This window comes from Hyaena hyaena, unplaced genomic scaffold (assembly GCF_003009895.1).
Source record: "Hyaena hyaena isolate Hyena2069 unplaced genomic scaffold, ASM300989v1 scaffold_1533, whole genome shotgun sequence".
In the NCBI taxonomy this organism is placed as follows: domain Eukaryota; kingdom Metazoa; phylum Chordata; class Mammalia; order Carnivora; family Hyaenidae; genus Hyaena; species Hyaena hyaena.
In genome coordinates, this window is record NW_024082169.1 from 48,571 (window position 1) to 72,553 (window position 23,983).

A 23,983-nucleotide genomic window follows, 5' to 3' on the forward strand; every position below is an offset into this window, starting at 1 on the left:
ATGGTTCTTTTCTCACTCCGCTGTTATCAGAGCTGAACAAAGAGACAACTATCAAGACCTGCATTTACAAAATCCAGTTCCAGCACCCCCATACAGTCCAGGAAGGTGAGTGTGAAGTTAAAAGTAAAACTATGTGAAAACTGGCACAGTTGATAAATGCTTACATTTTTTTTTTTGCAATAACCCCTTTTAGCACCAATATGCTAATCCATGCTTAATGAGTAATTAAATACAAAGTTCCCATTTCTCAAGAGAGTTGATAAACATGTGAATTGCACAAAATATTTGTGCAGGCTGTATGGAGAGATAAAACTAATCACATAAAAGCTGGAAGAAATAGATATGCTGAAGGTAGCAGCATCTAGTTTAAAAGATAATGATAATTTTTAGAAAAGCATGCCCAAAGATATCAATTTCACATCTGCAGAAAATGGGTTTATTTATCACTCTGAAGCATGACTTCTCATTGAGATCAAATTACTTTCTTTCTGAATTGATTTCATTCCTTTTTTGGAATCCAACTGTTTTCTGTACATGCATGGAAAGGTAAGAAGAGATAGCTGTGATATGTTGGTTTCATTGGCAAAGGAAACTGCCTGTAAACAGTTAAAAGGTGTCATTGTGTAAAAGTTTAATCACATGCTTCATGCAGAAAGTCAGTTATTTCTCTTATGGGAGGATTTCTTTCATTAAATTCACATAACACAGTAGAGCTTTGGAAGGTCAGTCTGTTGAAGATGAATCTATTGTATATTCAGTTAAAAAGTTCAACACTAAATATGCAACTATTTGTTTATATAATATTAAGGTGGATACAAATTTAGCAGAGCCCTGAACATCACGGATAAAGTAATGGTCTCACTAAATTCAGAAACTTGCAGAGAAAAATACTCTTGGAATTGGCTCTGGCACACAAATAAGTTATTTCATCCAACAAACTGCCAATAGTCTACCATTTGAAATAGAAACTGAAGATGTCAGAATTTATAAACATTAAGGTACTATAAAAAATCCACGATAAGGCTTATGTTAAGTATCCAAAATGTGTTTTTGCAAGGTTGAAAGTGCATTCTCTCTTGCTGTTCATCCAAAGACTTTAGAAATGTTTCAGCCTTTAAGAGAACTACTTTGTAAATCAACCTACAAGTCATATAATGGCATTGAATAGTTTCTTTTTTCTTTCTTTTTTTAATGGATCAGGTTATTTAATTAGGTTCTTTGTAAGAAATTTAGAACACCAATTTGTGAGGGTAAACTCCATCCGTGAGAGGAAACCCAGAGAGGAGGTAGCCCTGAAGCTGAGGAACAGCCTTGATTTGGGGGAGAATTGGCGAGTCCACAGCTTTTCTGATCAACCTTGCGCTGCTCTGTAATCTCGTTATTCTCTTTCTCTGTGTCAAAGATCTCACCTTCCTGCTGTCTGGGTTTACACAGCTTCTTCTTCTTTAGCATTAGTGAGATGTTTGGGGATTTTGGCACTGCTCATACCAAGTTTGTTGGAAGTGGCAATGACAAATTTCTGGTGTGTTGTACGCAGAGGAACTCAATTGAGGGACAGAGGTCTGGTCACAAGTAGCAAGCCACTGCTCAGTTGCTTCAGGAAAACCACCCTCTTGCCTCTGTGGCGCCCCGTGAGGATGATCAAAATGGTCCCAGGAGTGGTGCGAGCTCGCGGTTTCCTCACATGCTGACTGAATGTGAGGAATACTGACGTGGTTTGCCGTGGCTCAACAGCTTCTGAGCACACCTTCAGTAGGATAATACCTAGCATTTTGCAAAGTTTAACCACTCAGCTACCACCATTCTTGTCACCATCAACTGGTTTTGTGACAGTAGCAAGAACCTTCTTCTTTTACTTTGCAACCCTGGATTTAGCTAAATACTTCCTCTTGTACACAGCCTTTCTCGAATACATAGCTGATCCGGAATATCTGCCTCTTGCTCTGATGAGGACAGGGTCTCTGCTGCTGTGGAGCTTTTTAGCGTTGAGGTTAGCCTTCTTAACCCTGCCACCACGATCACCCTTCCTGGCTTCAGGTTTCTTCTCCTTAGTATCCGGCTTCTCAGCTTTTTCACCCACCGTCTTGCATGATGGGAAAGAGTGGCATTGAATATTTTCTGAAAGAACTCTGCTTTCAAGAAAAATGTTAGGAAATCTATTATCAAAATATCCAATGAATTGAAGCCAGAAAACTAGTTTTTGCAATAGCTGCAAACAAAGGCAAATTTATCCGTACAAAAACAGGGACATGAACAAATTAAATGATGAGGCCTCAAACAGTGTGCAAGATTTAATTTTAAAATTCTGTAAAAGCCTTTGAAATGACTTACAGAAAAAAAAATCTTTTGATCCGGTTTCTTTTTTTTTTGTAATTGGATTATATTATGTACTGAAATGCAATGAAATTGAAAAGACCTATGATTTTGCAGCATCTGTTTTGCAAAACACTAAAAATATGATATATGGAGAATTTATTTTATGAACTTTATAGGGTAGATTTTTACAGCGTAAAGCTTTGTAAGGTATATTTGTAGAAAAGAAAAACTCTAAATTGAGGCAAAAGACAGTGTCTATAAAAATGTTTGAGCTGATACGTTTAATATTTCATGAAAATTAGAATTTAGACTATCTTTCACTGGGAATTTTTCCCTGAACTAACTAGGTAATTCAGAACCTCAAATATTTCCTCAATTAAAATATTATATAGTGAAAAAGTGCCATATAGTCTACAGAAAAAAGTAAATATGTGTCCTTTTCAAGGATCTTCATACAAAATGTAACTGAAGATTTTAGGCAATTTTTGAAAAGTTAAAAAGTTAAGACCATATTAAAACAATAATACATCCTGCAGAAAAATATTAGTGAATGAATGTTAGAGAAATATATGGTCTGTACTAATTTTTTGTTTAGACAATCAATGTAATTTTTATATTTTGCCTTCCTCTACAAGAAAATATGTCATATTACTTTTTAGAAAAAAATTTTATCTTTAAAAATAATTTTTACACAGTCTCATACATCAGCCAATATAAATAATAGAGTGAATTAATTGTTCAATGAATAAATATTTCAAATAGAAGATTCTAACCAAATTTAATGTATCCTTTCATTCTCAAAAGTGTCTTGACTTGCTATCTTATTCTGCTCAGGCTACTGTAAGAGAATGTTATATACTGGGTGGCTTACCAACAGATATTATTTTTTCACAGTTCTGGAGGCTAGAAGTCTGAGATAAGACACCAGCATGTTTGGGTTCTGAATCCTGGTGAAAGCTCTCTTAGCTTGCAGATGGTTGCCTTCTGTCTGTGTCCTCCTACCTCATGCCAGCTGGGGGGGTGGGGGGGTGACCAAGCTCTGTGGTGTCTCTTCTTACCAGATCACTAATTCCATCATGAGGACCCACCCTATGACCTCATCTAAATGTAATTATCTCTCAAAGACCCACACCTTCAAATACCAACACGTTGTGGGTTAGGTTTTCAACATATGAATTTGGGAAGAGACACAATTCAGTCCATATCACTTGGACGACAAATTTTGGGGCCCCATACTTAAGAATCTTATCATCATAGAGGAAGGAATGGTCCCTTGGCATCAGTTTCTAGATGCACAGTCCTGGCTCGTCTTTGGTTGTCAACAGCATCCAAATCCAAATTGACATATTTGCCTTGAATCTCTTTTCCAAGAACAGCTCATTTTTAATCCTCTTCTCCCTGTCTGTGAAAGATTACTACTCTTCTGGGCCTCTCAACCACTCATCCTCTCGGGGATGCAGTCCCTCCTTTCCATTTTCCAGGAAGTATGGGATTCTGCGAGACGGTCCTAGGGCATTTTGCCTGAACGATTCATTCTACCGTCGCTACCGTACTGCTTAGACGCCGTGATGAATGCTGGGTTTCTCTAGGAGGCTTGCAACCTCCTTGGGAAGTTAGCCAATGGCTCCCTGTGGGCTGGGATACCCTCAGAATAATTTGAGGTTTTTATTGTTCCTCCCTACTCCTGGCACTGGCCTGAAGATATGGCACTGGGTTCAGGGATCCATCACTATCCAAAGTCTGGTCACCTCCCTTCTTATTTCTCCTTCCCAGAAAGTTGACTTTATCTCTTTTTGGTGAAAAACCAGCTCTTAAATCATTCCACAGTACTTACATAGACATAGTTTAAAAATTGGCTGTCATATTTTTGGAACCCTCCATCAAATAGCTTCACACTTGCAATCAAATGCCTTGGCTTTGAAGGCGACTACGGCTAAAGTGAGTTGCAAAACAACAATAAGAATTCAAATGACTTTTTTGTATACTGTATTTACCCTTGTTCTAAATAATGAAAGCTAGCTAGCAGCTCCACAGGGGAAGACAAGACAGGAATGCTGGAAAGACAAACCTTAGTTATTACCTCACAATGTCCTGCCAAAAATGTTGGAATTTTAAGACTGAACAAAATCCTTATAAATTATTCATCAAGTCCACCCTTTTGTTTTATAGATGTCCTGTGTAAAGTGAGACCCAGAGAGATTAAATGATTTTCTTTTAAGACTGCACAGATTTTGAACCACAGAAGTAGGACTACAATGAACTTGACCTTCACCAAGTACAGGAATTCCTTTCACTGATTTACACTATTTCCATATATACATGGTTTTCTGAATTTCTCTAAAAAAGTGGCATCAAAAATTAGACACGTCAATTCAAATATGTTCAGAAATGTGGTAGAATTCTGACAGTCTGCTGACTTCTGGATGTTACACTTCTCTAAGTGCCAGCTAAGACCCCCTCCTTTTGAGTTTTGATGATATCTCAGGGGTGGATTGTCATAAGTACCTGCACTGATGCCACAGCAGTTCTGTCAAGCCCGTTCTCCTCTTTCTGCATCATGTGTTTAATTTGTGAAATCGCATTCAAAATTCAGGCATCAGAGTGTCATAGAATAAAGTTACTTTACGGGGCACCTGGGTGGCTCAGCGCAGCGTTTGACTTCAGCCTCAGGTCACAATCTCTCAGTTCATGGGTTCAAGCTCCACATTGGGTCTCCACTGACAGTGCAGAGCCTGCTTGGGATTCTCTCTCTGCCTCTCCCCCACTCTCTCTCTCTCTCTCCCCCCGCTCTCTCTCTCTCTCTCTCTCTCAAAATAAATGAATAAACTTAATAAAAGGATAAAAATAAAAAGGAATAAAGTTGATTTAATAATTTATATTGCTAAGGAAAAGGAAAATAATTTATACTGTAAAAACGAAGCCCTTTCCAATTAGTGCATAATCTAAACCATAACTGCCTATTAAAAACATTTTTCTCACAGAAGTGAAAGCCTTTCCAAAAGTTTTCCATTTTAAGTAGAACTTCTCAGGTACAGATGCATTCTGAACCACATTCTTTCCAGCTTTAGGACAGCATTTTAACCTGTCCTGTGAGATGCTTCACATCTTGGCAAGAACTGAAACCTACCAGAATTTTTAGGGAAAATAATTCTAAAACTGTCTTACTGTATTTGAGCAAGGTTTAACAGCCTTTTAAAGCATACATTTGTTTCTGTAGGACACCTAATTGTTCAGGTTTGTCTGGTCACCTAATACAGAATTTCAAGAAGGATTATAGACTCTGAGAGCTATCAGTGCATTCTTTCTCTGTTTGTGGTCCATAATGACAATAAGCAAGTAATAACAGTCTCATCTTAAGAAACTGCAGGTCACCCGGCAGCGCATGAATCTTCACTGTTCTATATAGGAGAGTTGTCTTATTTGCTCCAGATTAATCATGTAGTTTGGTTTTTCTGCTCTCCATACTAATTGAAACTTTCTTGAACAATAAGCTCTTAAAACATATATGCCCACAAAGCAGATTTTCCTCATCTATAAGAGAGAGAAAAAAATAAATCTAGTTAAGGACATTATTACAATTTTAGAACCTAAGCATAGTTATTTAAAAAACATATGGAAACACAAACAAGAAATAGAAAATTTAAAGCAAATGTAAGATAATTTACATAATTATTTCCTGCAATGCTTCATCTTTTGAAATATGGTAATAGACGGGTGCTTTGCTTTAAAAAAACAACAATACACTGTGTATAAACCAGAGAGCATGCATAGCAGCTCTGTTTGGAAGATAGCAAAGTACCATGTAAAAGGCCTCTGTGTTTAGCCCACCCACCAACTGGAGGGAGAGCTAAAAAGAAATAGGAGCATCTAATCCATGGAGTTGTTACCACGGTGTCAAACCTGGGATTTTCTTTTCTAAATGGTACTCACCAAGTGGGGTCTTAGAGTAATTATTCAATATCTTTTTTTCAGTTAGGCACTTAATTTGATCATTCAATCCAACATAAATGTCCTTGGGTTTTGTTTTGCCTTGTTCTAACATGTGTTTTGCCCCTGACATAATGGGGCAAACTAGATAAAGAAATGGCATCAGTAATCATCCTTTCCTGTAGCACCCTATTTTCTAACATTCACATCTTTTTTATTTGATCCTAACTACAACCTTCTGTGGAAAAGGGGGCGCATGAGGGGACTTGGGCTCCCGGTATGAATGATGAGAATAAGTTCCTACAGCTTCCTCCTGACACCTTGTGGGTGATGAGCTAGGTTTTCTGACTCTCGGACTCCTGCTTTTTCTGTAAGATGACACTAGGCACATAATGTTTGAATCTGATATTGCTGCAGTGAAACTGTATGCATGAAATAAAATTATCATGAGAAGTTTATCCATTGGCCTGTGGACATTGGGGTGCTGCTAAGATCTCCAAACTTGATTTCACATCCCTCAGATTTCTGTCTCCCTGCCAGATATCATGGGTGTCCTCAGACCGAACGCATGGAAAACTAAACTCATTGTCTCCCTCCTGGCAACCTGTTGCCTAGCTTTCACCCTGGGACCCTGGCGTGCCAAGTTTGCCCTTACCCCGCAGGCACACTGTGCGTGGAGGGCACAGTGCAGCAGACGGTGGAAGGGCCACATGAAGGGAGGAGGTGCTGCCCTAACCTGTGGGCTCTCCTCACCTCCTCTTCTGCCACCATCGCGCGCCCAGTGTTCCCATCTGCTCGGCTCACCTGCGTGGTGTCCCACTCAGTTGACCTCAAATCTCAACCCTTAGATGTGTTCTTTTTCCCATCTAAGTTTCTGCCTGCAGTGTCCTTCCTGGCCCATCTCTTCCTGGTATCAAAGGACTGCTTTCTCCTCAGCAACAAACTCTCCTATAGCCTGGATCCTGGACCTCTCCCTTTGGATGCTCTGGATACCTGATCCAGAATGTTACATGGTTCCCTATCTCCTTGGCTGCCTCCTGAGGTGTGGAGAGAATGAGACTCACTCTCCCTACTTGCTGTCCATGTTCAGTTAGTAATTGTCTAATTTGGCCATTTCCACTTCAGTTTACTGCAATCATTCTTTCTCATCACCGCAAGTTCACACCGCCGTTTTCCTTTGCCCAGACTCTACCCCTAATGAGTGTGTTTAAGTGCAACCTGCCATTTCACTTCATGATATGGAAATGAATGCAGGATTTTCTGTGATTCCCAGAAATTATCTAATCTTTCTTTTTTTAAAAAAAAATATTTATTTATTTTGAGAGTGCACAGGTATGGGGTGGTGAGGGGAGAGGGCGAGAGAGAAACCCAAGCAGGCTCTGTGCTGTCAGTGCTGAGCCAGATCTGGGGTTCAAACTCACAAGCCATGAGATCATGACCTGAGCAGAAATTGAGAGTTAGACACTTAACTGAATGAGCCACCCAGGTGCCCCTAATCTAATCTTTCTCATAGCTAATTATGTACATACTCATTATGTTTAGAGAAAATTGAAAACATTTCCTTAGCCCTCCCACTGAAACTCTTCTTGGTCTATATGGAGTCTTCTTCATATGGACAACTAGAATCCCACCCCACCCCCTTGATCACTTTCACTCCTTCCTTTGCCACCTTGTTACTCCAGAATCCAACCTTCGTCTCATGCCTTATTTTGCCTAAAAAAGCCAGACGACAGACAGCCATTAAAACCAAAGCGAACAAAACTTTATGCCCTGGATCCCTACCCTTTTCTGAATGAGGCTCCTACACATACTTCTCCACTGATTGCAGCATTATTATGCTGCCTTTTGAACTCCACACTCATCTATCCTACTTCCTCCTCAACATATATCAGTCAGAGTTCAACCGGGAGAAAGAACCAGTAGGGGATACACATTAGGAGATATATTGCAAAGAATTGGCTTAAGCACGACTGTGGGGTCTGGCTAGAGAAGTCTTACAACCACAGGCAGCCTGCCAGGAAGGGCAGGCTGCAACTCTTCTCCCCACGCTGAAGCTGCAGGACAAAGGAGGAATGTCTTCCTCAGGGAGGCCTCAGCTCTGCTCCTGAGGCCTTTCAACTGATTGAGTCAGGCCCACCCAGAAGATCCAGGATAATCTCCTCGAAGTCAATCAGTTATGGACTTTACCCACATCTACAAAACATCTTCCGAGCAACACTCAGATTAATGTTTGAATGAATTACTGGTAGCTATAGCTTAGCCAAGGTGATACATCAGAAGACCACCATGAACATCTAATAGATGCATCTCAAAATTACCATAAAGTTCATAGGAATACCTCTCTTCTCTCCCCTCAGCACTCTCTGCAAACCGGTTAATTTGCAATGGCAACTGCATCCCTTCAGATGTTGAGGCCAAAAGCATAAAATTGAGCTTCTCACGCTCCAAGTAGTAGGTTAAATATGGGGACCGCAACTAGCTCCATGCCCTAATCTCCAGAACATTTTACAGCAAAAGAGACTTTGCAGATGTATCTAAACTAAGGATTTTAAGATGGGAAGATTATCCTGTGTTACCTGGGTGCCCAGTATAATCACAATGGCCCTTACAAGAGGGACACAGGCAAGGGCAAAGGCAGGGGAGGAGATCCAATAATGGAAGCAGGGTTTGGTATGGTGCACTTTTTAAAAAATTATTTATTTTTTAGTTTACATCCAAGTTAGTTAGAATATAGTGCAACAATGATTTCAGGAGTAGATTCCTTAATGCCCCTTACCCATTTAGCCCATCCCCCTTCCCACACCCCCTCCAGCAACCCTCTATTTGTTCTCCATATTTAAGAGTCTCTTATGTTTTGTCCCCCTCTCTGTTTTTATATTATTTTTGCTTCCTTTCCCTTATGTTCATTTGTTTTGTATATTAAAGTCCTCATATGAGTGAAGTCATATAATATTTGTCTTTCTCTGACTGACTAATTTTGCTTAGCATAATACCCTCCAGTTCCATCCACATAGTTGCAAATGGCAAGATTTCATTCTTTTTGATTGTCGAGTAACACTCCATTGTATAAATATACCACGTCTTCTTTATCCATTTATCCATCGATGGACATTTGGGCTCTTTCCATACTTTGGCTATTGTTGATAGTGCTGCTATAAACATTAGGGTGCATGTCCCCCTACAAAACAGCACACCTGTGTCCCTTGGATAAATACCTAGTAGTGCAATTGCCGGGCCATAGGGTAGTTCTATTTTTAAGTTTTTGAGGGACTTCCACACTGTTTTCCAGAGTGTCTGCACCAGTTTGCATTTGATGTGGTGCACTTTAAAGATGGAGAAAGGGGCCACAAGCCAAGGAATATAGACAGCTTTTAGAAGCTGAAAAAAGCAAGGAACGAATTTTCCCCTCAGCCTCCAGACTGATGCAGTCTTGCCAACACCTTGAGTTCAGCCCGCTGAAACTGATGTCTGACTCCTGACCTCCAGAATTGTAAAATAGTAAGTATATGTTGTTTGAAGCCACTAGGTTTGTGGTGCAATAGAGAACTAGTCAATCCATTTCCAATCTCAGGTGACATCTTGTTGGCTTTATCTTCAATATGTCCAGAATGGAGCCACTTCTCACCACCTCCTCCGCTACCACCTCGCCTTCATCATCTCCACGCTAGAAGATTTCAGTCGTGTGGTATTGTTCTCACCCACTGTTTTCCATTCCCTTGTCCCTACCCACCACCCCAAGTCAGCCACTACTAGTTCATATGGAGGCTTCATGAGAAAGAGAAAAAAAGTGTCCTTCCTTCAGGCATAAACAACCCCAAGGCAGGGTACATAGTGTGGCGGGTAGAACCGAGACTGCGTATCCTCATACAGAATACAAGCTTAGCAACTGTACACAGCAGCCCTCCTACAGCCCTCTCCAACTGCAGGCTGAGAAGCCCCGTTAACAGGCGAGTCAGACCCTGTCACTGTTCTGTTCAGACCCTCACAAGTCTCTCCATTTCACTCAGTCCTTACAAGGGGACTGCAAACCTTCCACATCATCTGGCCAGTTACCTCTCAGGTTCTGTCTCCTGCTATGCACCCTCTCACTCACTGTTCCAGCAAAACCAGCCTTCTTGCTGTCCCTCAAATGCCCCAGACACATTTGCCCTTCAGGGTTGCTGGTCCTTTAGGCTGCAAAGATTTGTCTGCAATAGCCAAATGACTGGTTTCCTCACCTCCTTCAAATATTTCATCAAATGTCCCTTTCTTAGTGACACCTACCTTGACTGTCCTATTAAAATTTGTAGCCCACGCCTCTATCCCTATACTCCCTAACCCATTTAACCTGGCTTGTTTTTCTCTCTAGCACATACTACCTTCTAACATTCTATGTATGATTACTTAATTATTGTATTTACAATAATCCCTGAGAGTGGAGGGATTTTCACCTCATTTGTTCATTCCTGTACCCTCAAATAATACCTTGTGTCTAGTGGGTGCACAAAAATATTTGAATGAATAAATAGAGAGTCCTCTCTGTTCCAGTTTGGGCTCTTCGAGAAGTAGACTCTAAGGCAGCAATCCAGGTACAAGGAGTTTATTTGGAAGGTGAGCCCAGTAAACACTGCTAGGGGTATGGGCAAGTAGGACAGGGAAGGGAAGGCAGCAATGAAAGGTAATGTTATCAAACCCTCCAGTTAAACTGTGGGTAAATGGAGGACACCCTAGAAACCAGTGGAGAATATATACTTCTGAAGGGGAGAAGACTTTTCCTATTACCCTCTCGTATTCTGTGGCTGGGCCTGAGATTTAAACTGACAGAAGACAGAGTAACAGGAGAAAAGCACACAAATTTAATTTGAGGTTAATATCTTTACATGGCATGAGACCCCTCGCAGAAAAGAAATGGAGATGCACAGAAATAGATGGCTCTGAGAGCTTGTGTACCAGTTTAACAAAGACTGATAGCTTGTAGAGATGTGACAAGACAAAGGACAAAGGGGTTTGGGCCCCTAGGGTAGGTAAACTGTGGGAAAGTGACTGGGAAATACAAGAGGAAACTAATGAAAGATGAAGGTCATTTTCATAAGTTTGTTTGTACAGATTTGTCTTGGCATCAACTTCCCATCTCCAGTCATAAGAATGTTCTCCCCTTCTGGTACAAGAGGGCACCTCCTTCACAGTACATTTATGGAAAGAGGAAGTCAGAGAGCACTTCCTGCATCTGCTCTTTCTCAATTGTCTTCAGCTCAAAATAATACATCACAGCGGCGCATTTGGGAGGTGGCACATTCAGTTCAGATTTATTCCACTCAGGAGGCAGGAACCTGGGGTCTTTATCCATCAATTCCAGGATGGGCATTAATTACCTGGTACTTCCCTTCTGCCACGCACACAGGGCAGAGCTGAGTCCATCATCTGGGGTCTGCACTCAAAGAGATTATTGTCTGTGGCAGAAGTCAGGCCTATCTGCATGGACATAGTAAGGACTGAAGGCACAAGAATGGAGTCTCAATGGCATCTGCAAAGTTTCTCCATCAGGAATGAGAAGATGAACCCCTACCTGCCAAATCAGTAAAGCCACAAACATGACAACTTGATGATCTGATTATAACGTTGTGTTTAATTTGTGTTACATGACCCTTCTTATCTGTCATATGAGGGGAGGGAGCATGATAGGTAAAGGCATCTGGTGGCTGTCCTGTGGGGCTCAAACAGAGAAGGACTTTCTTTGTAGGAACTGAAAGAGAAGGCTGGGTCAGAGTCCAGTAGAAACGTTTACTGGGAACACTGTGAGTCGGTGTTCTGGTTGTTTGCAGTCAGCATTCTGATTTGTCAGTGTCCCTGCTATATGTGCTGTATAATATTTTGAATATCAACCCTTCGGAGAGGCTCACTCATTAAGCCAGATCCAGAATCTCCAAGGGCTGCCAACATAATGAGAAAGTCGTGGAGCAGACACAGGGATCTGGAATGCAATAAGGGGCATCAAAGAAGAAAGAGTTATGAATGGGTTGAGGGGATGAGTGGGTGGGCGGTCTGACTAACTGCCCAAGACGAGGATTGTTCTCTTTGGATGCTTTTGTTTATTTCTGCAGCATCATGTGTTGTTAGATCAGGTGGTTTCAGGGGTCTGGCAAAGGGTACATAAGTAAGACATCTTATAGACGGGACTTCCTATCATGAGGTCTTTTTGATATTTCAATCCACTAGAGTTAATACATCCAGAATCTACAAAGGGAAAACTTCCCTAGTGGCTGTCATGCTGCAGACCCCTCCCATGACAGGTCAGCAATGACTTGTAGGTGTTTTTGTTCATCCCGCCAAGAAGCATCCTTTGCCGCATAAAGACATGCCAAATTTTACCAGAACGTCTTCAAGCTGGATGTTAATTTTCCTCTATGCCTGTCTTCAAAAAATTTTTTATGTGCCTGGCTGAAAGCATGGACTCATTGGGATGACTGATAATGATGACAGTGAATGCTGTACTAATGGAATAGAGAGAGAAGAAATGAAAAAGAAACAAGTGAGTAATGACAAACAGATCATTCGAGTCTCACAATGAGGCCTCTGCTACGATGGTAGGAGTTGGTTAGGAAGCCCAAGGCGGAAATAATGAAGTCCAGGATAAGGACCTGTCACAGGCATTCCTTCCTGCTCCAGATAAGTTGAAACAGCTTCCAATGGTAGAAAACATCACTGTGAGTTCTCATCAAAGTAGAGAAACCACCGTCTCGGGATTAGCGTTCCAAAGGTAGCCTGGCCAGTGTAGCTTCACAACCGGGACCGTGTCTAAAACGGAAAGATGACTTTAGCAGCTGTTCTCAGAAAATGGTTTCAACACTATGCGGTTATAATACAGAAAAGCTAGAGCTTAAAAAGTGAATATATATTCTTTTTAGAATAAAAGGAAATGACTACAAGCCTGGTAATAAATGTGGCAGCTTACTAGAAAGGCAGGTTTAAAGAAGAAGGAAACTCACGTTGGAGCTTAAATTGAAAACAGGTGCCGGGCCTGCTTCATGGAGTCATCGAATGTCAGAAGTGGAGGAGACCCAGGGGTAACGCGTCCAATTCCCACATTTGATGTATCAGGAAACCCAGGTCACAAAAAATGAAGTGACTTGCTCAATGCCACACACGGTGTCAGATTTATCTCCCAGTTCAAATGTTAGTCTTCTTTTTCCCAGACATTTTAATGTCTCTGGCACAAAATTCAAAACAAAACCCCTGCTTCTTTTTACAAGATCTACTTTGAGTTTGAATTCTAAATAGTCACACCTATCTGACTGTTTTCTCTACTACCACATCCTCTTAAACTTTATGCTTTACTATATTTTCATCGGAGCTATCATACTTTTCCAGTATCTTAGGTGGTTCAAAACCATGGCTATTTTTATTTTCATCCGTTTGACTCTTTCCTTTCTTCCTATAGGCAAAGCCCCAGGATACATCTACCTGTACCCCACTGTGTCAGTGGTCTCTTATCTGTAGTTTTGATTTTCTGTATCTCTTTCTATTATCAGTCTGAAACAGTAGGATGATCATCATGTCATTTTTTTTGTTTCCATAAATCTTTAGTATTCTTTTCATACCCAGAAGAGCAAGGAGACTCGCTAATGCTCTCCTCAACTAACAATCTCTATCATCTATCATATCCTACCTTATCCAATTAATAGCTGTCATTAATTATCAGTGTGAGCCTCCAGCACCTCCCACCTGCTGACTATTTCAGAAATAAACTATACACGAGTCCTTCCCACATAAACATACCCATACAATGCATGACCTCCCTCAACACAATGGTTTTCTACTTCCCTCTATCCATCCAAACCCCACCTATTCTTCAAAGCCCAGCAAAAACAAACAAACAAACAAACAAAAAAAAAAAAAAAGAAAGACAAATCTTTATAGTTATTCTGGCTCCTGTGTATTTTCCATTCTTCTGAATCCCTGAATATATATTATATTGTTTTGCTAGTTTCAACTGTTCTTTATGGATATCTCATAAAACACCATCCCACACTTCCACAGCTTATAGTCTAACTGAAGCTTTTTCTCCGTGTCCTTTTGTTTTCGGTCTTTTTAGGTAGGCTTCATGTCCAGCACAGAGCTCAACACAGGGCTTGAACTGACTCTCCTGAGATCAAGACCTGAGCTGAGATCAAGAGTCGGATGCTTAACCTACTGAGCCACCCAGGTGCCCCTTCTGTGTCCTCTTCAATAGCTACTCTACATAAGTCTCAACAAAAACCTACAAATGAATGAATGAATGAATGAATGATGCAGCATAATGCCTAAGATTCTTTATTGTTTTTGTCTTGGGAAATCTTTGTTGTCTGCACATGAAGCAGAAGGGAGGGTGACAGAATCTCTAAAAAATATGCTGTTGAGCTGATGACAATTTGTTCATTTAGTCAGTCAGCCAGACAATCAATCAGTTGGTCATTCAATCAACAAATATTTGAATATCTTCTATGTGCCAGGCATGTTCTGAGAACAGTAAAGATCCCCCTCCCTTGCTGCCTCTCTTTCTTGGAGACAGTCACTTCTTTCCCTGGACCATGGTTCATAAGGTGATCGTTTTTCACTGATGCAACTTGAAAGGTGGAAACAAACTCTATTTCCATTCCCTGGCTCAGGCTTGGCTTTTTCCCTTTAGCACCCTGGCTCCCTAAGAAGTAAAGTCAAACTGTTTGATTCCCACTGGACCCATTTTACTTCAATTCCAATGGACTGCCCTGGGACTGGGCTAACGTGGAGGCCTGGTGTCTCTGCACTGGCCCTAGGGAATATCTGATGGATTTTTCAGTTGATCATGGATATACTTCCTCAGCTTCCTTAATCTGGGTCACCAAACTCCATCAACACATTTAGTGTGGTTATTTCCCCAGTTCAGATTCTGTCTTCATTTCCTTCCTAATTTTACCAGGAAATCTTTACCCTTAAGGCTTAGTTCTAATAGAGTTCTAGTCTCAGTGAAGCAGAGATTAAATAAGCAGAGGTAATAATAACAGCAGTAACAGTGAGTAGCATCAATTCAGCAACGACTACATGTTAGACACTGTGGTGATGCATGAGTAGTAGTACTAGCAGCAGCAGGAGGAGTAGGAGGAGTAGTATTTCATTTAATCCTTTCAACTCCTGAAGTAAACATGATTCTTATCTCCCTTTTGCAGATGAGGAACTGTAAATTTTCATGGAGTCACAATAACTGTTTATTATATCAGATTTATTTTATTTTGTTATTTATTTTATTTATTTTTTTAGAAAAGGAGAGAGAGCACAAGTGGGGGAGAAGGGCAGAAGGAGAGAGAAAGAGAGAGAGAATCTTAAGCATGCTCCACACTGTCAGCATGGAGCCTGATGTGGGGCTTGATCTCATGACCATCAAATCACCACCTGAGCCAAAATCAAGAGTCAGATGCTTAACCGACTGAATCATCCAGGCACCCCTCCGTTTTTTTTAAATGCCAGCTAGTAGTGTCTAACAACTCAAACCTCCAAATGCTAAATTTAATGGTCCTTTCCAATCTGCCACTTTCCACCAAATAATTTTCCCATTCACATGTGTAATTTTATATTAAAAACAGATGCCATCCTTCAGGTACCTGGGTGGCTTAGTCAGTTAAGCATCTGACTTTTGATTTGGGCTCATGTCATGATCTCAAGGTTGGAGGGATCGAAACCTGAGTCAGTCTCCATGCTATCAGCTTGGGATTCTCCCTCTTGCCCTCTCTCTGCCCCATGCTCACACACACAAACACACACACACACACACACACACTCTATCTCTCTCTCTCTCTCTCTCTGTCCCTCAAAATAAATAAATAAACATGTAAAAAACCCCAGATATTATCCTTGTTTCTGGGAAGTCTCATTATTGTCTTCTTTATAAATTTAATAGGCTTAAGTTCATGCTCTTACAATGTAAAATATCAACTTTCAGTATACTTAGGATCAGGAACATTTAGTATGTGCTAAATTTTGAAATTTAATGAGCAAAGTAGAATATAAAAATCCTTTTTCTAACATTAACATTTCATTAAATCAATGTTACTGAAACTATTTATCCAGGCTATTGTACTATAAGAATGTCAATTACCCATAAAGCCTATAAAAATGAATTTCAGGGACAGAGTACTGTAAAGTAGACACCCCTCACCACACCACACCTTGGGTCACCCCACTGGAGTCTTCAGAGACTCAAACGGGCCAGTGTAATATGGATGAAGTTTTGAGTGAGAAGAGAAAAGAGACTACACGTTTAAAATTAAAATGGAAATCAGATTTCCATCTGTTATCTGATTTTGGTCACTTTTCCTGTTTTCTGCCTGTCCCAAATGTGAAGCTAGTGTGGCAAACAAGAGCCTAAAGGTGACTTCTGCGTGTGAGCTGCACTTCTGAATGTCAAGTAGGGGCTAGAGGAGAGTTCCAAATGGAAAAGAATTGTAAGCAAGTTGCTTGAGCTTTTCCCAACTTAGAATTTGTGCTAAGGGATCAAGGAGCCCAAACGTACTTTTCCCCAGACTGTCGCACTAAGAGATGATGCATCTGGCATCCTTTCTAAGACTGAATGAATGGATGAATGAATGAACACCAGTAATGAAGTGTGCTTTTGCCTGGACTATCTTCATGCATAAATCATTAAGAAATTCAACATACAGATAAGTAATAGCTCAAAGATGTGATAATTGGGGTCCTGGCCTTCTCTTTCCATCTTCCAGGACAGACACTGAAGGCAGTGGAGAAATTACATTGTTAGAAATGACTGATGAATGCTGATACTTTGCATACTTTTTTTCTGGGCATTGAAAGGAGGTGATGATGTTGCTGTGATTTTCCCTGATGCTGAGAGGTGGCACATTCAATTTGCTGTAATATTATTCCTTTGGTGAACTTCCTTTTAGATTATGGTTCAGAAATTAATTAAAACCACATACTCTCATTAATGAATTCTAAACATTTTATAACTGGTGCCACTGTCCTCCTCAATCTCTTTTATTTAGAGTCGCTGAACAAGGTTATGTTCTTCTTTCTCTTGCCTTTTTCACACTTACGCTGAAAGCTTAACCAACTCCATTCAGAACTAAAGAAAGGAACAATGTGGTTTTGTACTTCATAAGAGCAATGGCTCTATTTATAAGGAACAGCTTTCTACGGACTCTTAGGAGAAACATCCATCTCCAGCCCCCATCTCTTCTTGTGCTCGCTTTCAGAAGGTTCATCTCTACGTGTTTATTGCCCCATCACCAGGAAGAGAAGGGAGGGCTTTGGTCCTAGTTTAAAAAAAAAAAAAAGTGTCCTTGTTTTTAGTGAAAGAAGTAAGTAGGAACTAAGTAGTGGTAAAATAATGTATTCCGGCACATTGCCCAGCCCTTTCTCCATGCTTTTCATAAAAGGAACCACGTTAAGGATAAAAGGAAAGTTCTGGTCCGAGATCCTCCGAGTTCTGGGTTACAAAGAGTCACAAAGGTGGTGATTTAATGCTGGTTTTCCACCCACACAGAGCACAGCCTCTGGGTTCCATCACAGTGTTAGTGCAAAGCTAATGCCTAGCTCAGAAGGGCCCCGCTTAAGTTTTGTAATTTTGTGTCAATTGAATGAGTTATTTAACTTCTTAGTTTACCACTCACAGCCAATCTTGAAATGGCCTTAGTCCTCACTGGGTGTGCGCTGCAGGAAACGGAAGCAGTTTGGCAGACTGTCCTCCAGGAAGACCCTCCATTCCAGACAGACTCAGGGAAAAAAGTTGAGTTATGTTGTCGTCAGTCACTAGATTAACATGTCTGTTCCAGGCCTTACTTAGTAGGTCTCTAGGTACAAAGCACTCATACCTGTACCCGGTAGCTCTTCATCATGCAAAGCACCGATTCTGACTCACAGCTGTCCAACCCTTTATACATATGAACTTAGTGTACTGTCATTGAACAACTAAATTTCAGGAGACTAGAAACCTTCAGTTATGGGGGTTCTTAAGAATAGATGTAATTGAATGGTAAGGAAAATGTTGGGATCATTATGTGGAGTCATTTGCTTTAAAAGACGCCTTCTGTTTAAACTTGAGCTTGCAATGTTTAGTCATATGAGGATGAAGTGATATAACACAGGAAGTTGCTATAAATTTTACCAAAGAACAATGAACTGCATATACACATCTACATATATATGTATATATATAATTTATTTATTCATTTAATTTATTAAAATATGTACTGAATTGGTCATATGTACTTTAAATGTAGCATTTTAAACATTTAAGTTCAGATTCCTAACGTATCATTTCCAAGATATGATAGTGTAGAACACATCGATCCTCAGTAACACTTTCCCCTAAAGAAACCACTTATGTCATAAGTCAAGTGTGAAACCCCCAACAGAGAGAAGGCAAGCCAGTGGGGACATATATATTACGGTGGCTCCGAACACTAACAGTGGAGTCAGATAGACTGGGTTTCGGGTGCTGTTCTGCTAGTTGCTGATGTTGAAGGGCCCTGGGCAAAGTGATTTGTTGAAATCTCCATGGTTTTCATCTGTAAAAAGACTCAAATAGCATCTCTCTCTTAAGTTGTTGTAAGGATTAGAGTGTTTAGCAGAGTGGCTAGCCCACAGTAAGCACTCAATACAACCTCACTCATTTATGAGTAATAATATGCACCTCAATCTCCCAAGTAGTGATTTAGATTAGTAAAGAAGGAAACATTTCTTGAAAAAAAAAAAAAAAACCCTAGGAAGCAGCTCAGCATCTCTTCTGAGGAACTCCTACAGCACACTGTCGGCTTTGAAAATAAAAATTGCAGCTCATCTCTGAAAAAGGAAAGGAAAAACAGAAAATGAAATCTTCATCCATGTCTAGGAATAATTAGCTTGGGAGAGCTTAAGGTAGTAACGAAAAGACAGAGTGGAGAGACTCAAAAGTCTGAATGTCAGGTCAGAGAGAGACCTGCCATATGTCACAGCGACAACTATTGGCTAATGGAGAGAGGAGGAGTCCAAAGAAATAAACCTTCCAGCCATGGCTGATGACAGTATTACACCAGAAAGCTTGTAAAGCAACAAATGAAGACATAACTGTAAATCACTGCACATCAACGCGATTCACAATAACTCGCGGAAGTATTTGAGAAGCGTGTGTACTATTTTAGCAACTTGGAACTAAGGATTGCTGAAAGACTTGAACTTCACATAATAACGGAGACAAAGCAAAAGCTTTGTGAGAATGCTTTAAGAAACAAAGCAGATGAAGATAGGGAAGGGGGAGAAAAGAGAGAAGGAAGCAAACCATGAGACTCTTAGCTATAGAAAACAAACTGAGGGTTGATGGAGGGATCTGGATGGGGAGTGGGCTAAATAGGTGGTGGGCATTAAGCAGGGCACTTACTGTACTGAGCACTGGGTGTTAAATGTAAGTGATGAATTACTAAATTCTACTCCTAAAACTAATATTACACTATATATTAACTAACTAAAATGTAAATAAAAATTTGTAAGAAACAAAAAAGCTATGTAACAATGCTAATACACTCCTCAATTGATAACAATTATGTATATAATTTTACTGCCCTCAATTTTCTGTCACCAGTCACTATTTCTAAATCAATGTTCACATTTCAATTGATATTCTGATTACTTCAAAACATACAAAATGGTACTGAACTCAAATATATAAATAAAAACTACGCAGGCCAGAACAAACCTATATCAAAACAATTGTGTTTTACTCAATAAACTAATAATAAGAAAGCATTCAAGTTGGTCACACACTCACTAATCTGACCCATGTGTGAGGTAAACAAAATCGTCCAGTTTCTCACTGGCCTTTTTCAGTCATGTCTTCCAGCCATTAAATGGAAAAATACAGCAGGTCACAGTGAGAGATTGGCGACAGGTCCATGTAGGTGGACTAGGGCCAGGTGGGTACTAAGCTGAAGTGAAGAGGTAGATTGGAAATAACAAAATCAAGAATCCTGAGTTCTAATGTCGGGTATTACACTAACTTTTATTTAGTGTCACTGTGTGTCTCTCAGGGCCAAAATTTTCTGATGTGCAAAACCAGGAGTTCAGACTGGTAAATTCTCAGGTTCCTTCCAGCCCCATCATTCTGTGATTCCAGCTGTTCCTTCTGTTGCTTATATTGTTCCTTCTCTGGCATCTTTCATCACTAGTCTCTACCCTCGTGTCCCTAAAGATTGGGTTGGGTGTGGGCCATGAGCTGTTATTAGAAGTAAATACAGATTAAGAGTAGTGACAGGCTATCATGCAAAGTAAAAGCCATGCTGTTGAATGTTTACCTTCTTAGAAATTGTACTTATTCTTTATCATATCTTAAGTTCTGTGATACTCAGCAATGTGTAAACAGCTGCCCATACAATTGCTTGAAATTATAACAGATACAGACATAATTGTGTATCTGACGGTTTTAATGGTATATATAACGAAGGGGGTCAAAATTCCCCAACTTATGCATTTACAACATTGCAGAGACTTCGTGCATTTTCCCAAATTGTATTGCTGCTAAAAGTTCCATGTTTCTTGTGCTAAACCTCATCCTACAAATTAATTCCCTTTTTCAGTATCCCTGAGGTTATCTCACCCTTACAGCTCTTGTCTTGGTTGGAACAGTGACTGAAATAATTTAACAAATTACCTTTTTATTCTAAAATAGCACATAACGTGAAAGCATTTGATCATGGCTCTAGTTCACAAGTGAATGGACTTTCTGCTATGATTCGTTTTACACTTTCATTTACCTGCTGAGAACCATCGTTTCCTTAAGCTTCTCTGTGTTCTCTCAACGTCCATCTACAGGATAAGCTCTTGGTTTTTTTCTCTTGGGCCATTTTCTAATTAAACATTAAGTTCTTACAATTTATGGAAGTTAATCTATATGAGGAGTGGAAAACAATACAAGTATAAAGCTCTGTTTGTGTTACCTGTGCTGACACGATCTGTGATACAAGTATCACAAGCTCACAGGTGCCACGGGCTCACAGATGTTGCATGCAATCCATGCTAACTAAGTTCTCTACTTTCTTATTTTTTGACTGCTCAACAAACACCAAGCACTACACCAAGCATTTTATCTTGCATTTCATGAAACTCAATCCTCATGATAACCTCATAAGGTAGGCATTATTATTATTCCAGTTTACAGCTGAGGGTTAGACAGTTTCAGTCACTAGTTCGGGGTCACTCATAGCTGGTAACAGAGCAAAGACTTGACTGCAGTTCTAACCCCAGACCCTCTCTTAACTACCCTGTCAGCAAAACTGGAGATTACCATGTGTCATGAGTCTTGTGAATCCTCTTCAAATCGTTGATATTGCAAAATTACATTCACAAATGCCTGACTGTGCAATTCACCACCTTTCGTGTTGGAAACAGTGTTACAGGTGGTGATGAGTATGCAGCTGAGCCTGAAAATGATAATACATGAAAAAGTATTCTCTATACTGTAAACTCAAAGAAAATTAATGCCTATTAAGAGAACGGGAAAAGTATATTTATCCCCTTGCTGAGTTGTAGACTATAATAGACTGGACTTACGGACTTATCTATACATTACAAGTATTTAAAAGTGGCTTTTAAAATGTACTTTATTATAGTTTCTAATTGGGTTTTTTGACTATCATAAAGGTCTCTGAAAATCTATTTCCCCTTCAACCTCTACACATTTGCTCGGTTGTTAAGACCTTCCATTTGGACTGTGGCTTTGAATACAGTATCTACCGTATCATCATATCCTGGGCTTTGGTAAAGATGAAAACACCATTATTAATGTTGTAACTTTAAAGCAGGTTTCTAATGTTGGTGCCAGGGAGTACATTTCATTTTGCTTAGAAAAAAGTTTTTCCTTTGCAGAAAAGGTGAAAAGAAAAAATTTTTTTAACTCACTGTGTTAAAATTTCCTATAATGCAAAAAAATGGTTCCATTGCAATACATTACCAGTCTACCCTCTACTTCTGGGCTTAAAAGTGGGGTGGGGTAAAGCGTATTCAGGTCTCAACCTCCCGAGCATTTGAGTCCTATTAACAGGTGGATACAAAATTTATTTTTCTTAATAGAGTTATACGTCTGGAATTTATCTAGTGGTTTTGAGGGAGACTAGAAAACAGGATTGCAAATAGGGTCAGAAAATAAGCCAGAAAAACCAAGATAATTTCCAGTTGAATTATGACCTCAAATGAATTCCTGAGAATGGAATTTCCATAATTCACAATCCTATTATTGGTTATTTCTGGAGTGTTTGGGGCTGAGGGCAATATCCTCTGTAGAATCCCTAGCCTATTTCCTGCCCTGTTACTTTACTCTCCATTCCCCGTTTCACTAATTAATTGTATTTTACATGCTAACAACTTCCTAAAAGAAATTGAGGTGGCTTGTTACAAATGCCAGAGAAATTGAATCATTAACTTAAGGGGAGCACAAAAGAAAAGAGCTGCGTTCTTAAAGGAAGAAATAGTTGTACCACGATATACTAGCCTAAGAATACTATGACAACTGAGCAGAAATCTAAGATTTCCCCTTCCCAGTGGTCATTGAAAGATGTTTACCCCATGTGGCGAGGATGAAAAGTAAGAGAAAGAAGTTTTAAAAAGCTGAGCAAGAGCAATGGCTAAGGGAAAATAGAGTCAGATCACCTAAAGTCTGATGAAGGTGAGAAGAAACACTGATGATACATAGTTGCCACTCCAAACAAAAGGAAAACAATCCTGTTGAAAAAAAAAAATTAAAGGATTCAAAAGACAGGAGTTAACACAACTGGAAATGTATGTTCCCTTTGAATAAGCCCTCCCTTAAGAGGTTTCTGGATGCAATATTAATTCCAGACTGGGGCAGGAAATAACCAAATGTCACCCAAATGATCTGGAAGCTAATGTAACCTCCTAGCAGATGATTTACTTTCAAGAAAACAATTTACTCTCAGTTAGATTCTGCCTGGAAAAATCGCTTCAAAAACCAGAGAGGGAATAAAAATATATATGCACAAGCAGCTTAACCGCTTAGGCCCTACAGAGTCAGGGCCAATTACAGATAGAAGGAGAAAGAACTGAGCATTTTCTGTCGCTCTGGTGCCACTGCCTGTTCATGGTGAAGGAGAAGGACTCCAGAGGCTCCCGGTGCTGGGTTGGCCTGTTTGGAGCCGCTTTCCCCTGGACTCTGGTGGGCCCACCCCTCCCAGGCACATCTGGCAAGCGCTGTCTGGCACTGGGCTTTGTGGAGCAGCCCATCGGGCCCGGCTGCAGCCTCCGCCAGGGGACAAGGCGGCTTTTCTTAACTGTCCATTCCCTTGGCTTCTGAGCTCTTACACTGGGTCTGCAACATCATTCTCTACTAAGTGGAAGACGTGCAGACAGGATGACATGTCCCAACACAGGTCTGGTGTCCCAGACCTGCTCTGATGGCATGTGATTTCCGCACAATGAGAACACACGGGCCTTTGTGCAACGTGCATCTGGAAAACTTCCCAGATCATGCATCTGCCCTCTGATTTACACCTTGCAGAATAAGGCTGACCCGCAGGAAAGCGACTGAATCTATAAGCGGTGGGTGGGCTGTACACCCTCCCCCAACCCCTGCCTCCTTCTTATTCTGAGAAACAATCGTGGGTGTTCCCACCTCCCCAAAACGCCCTCCCCTGAAAAAGAAGGGGGAAAAGCTGCTTCCTGGCTGAATAAAGCTGAAACACCTGTGTGCCAGAAACTCACAGATGTAGACAGGCACAGCACCGCTGCGGAACCATCTGCCCAGCACGCC

At 40.4% G+C, this 23,983-nt stretch overlaps 1 long non-coding RNA gene and 1 pseudogene across 1 annotated transcript in view; both read right to left on the reverse strand.

Moving 5' to 3' along the window:
- Positions 1-1,229: 1,229 nt before the first annotated feature.
- Positions 1,230-4,872, reverse strand: LOC120225906 (annotated as a pseudogene).
- A 6,956-nt stretch (positions 4,873-11,828) lies between these two features.
- LOC120225907 overlaps positions 11,829-23,983 on the reverse strand; it is a 28,255-nt gene continuing 16,100 nt past the window's right edge. The window contains exons 2-3 of the long non-coding RNA XR_005526898.1: positions 12,861-13,017; positions 11,829-12,193 (exon numbers count right to left, since the gene is read on the reverse strand). This is a non-coding gene — a long non-coding RNA (uncharacterized LOC120225907). The remainder of the gene's footprint in view (positions 12,194-12,860; positions 13,018-23,983) is intronic.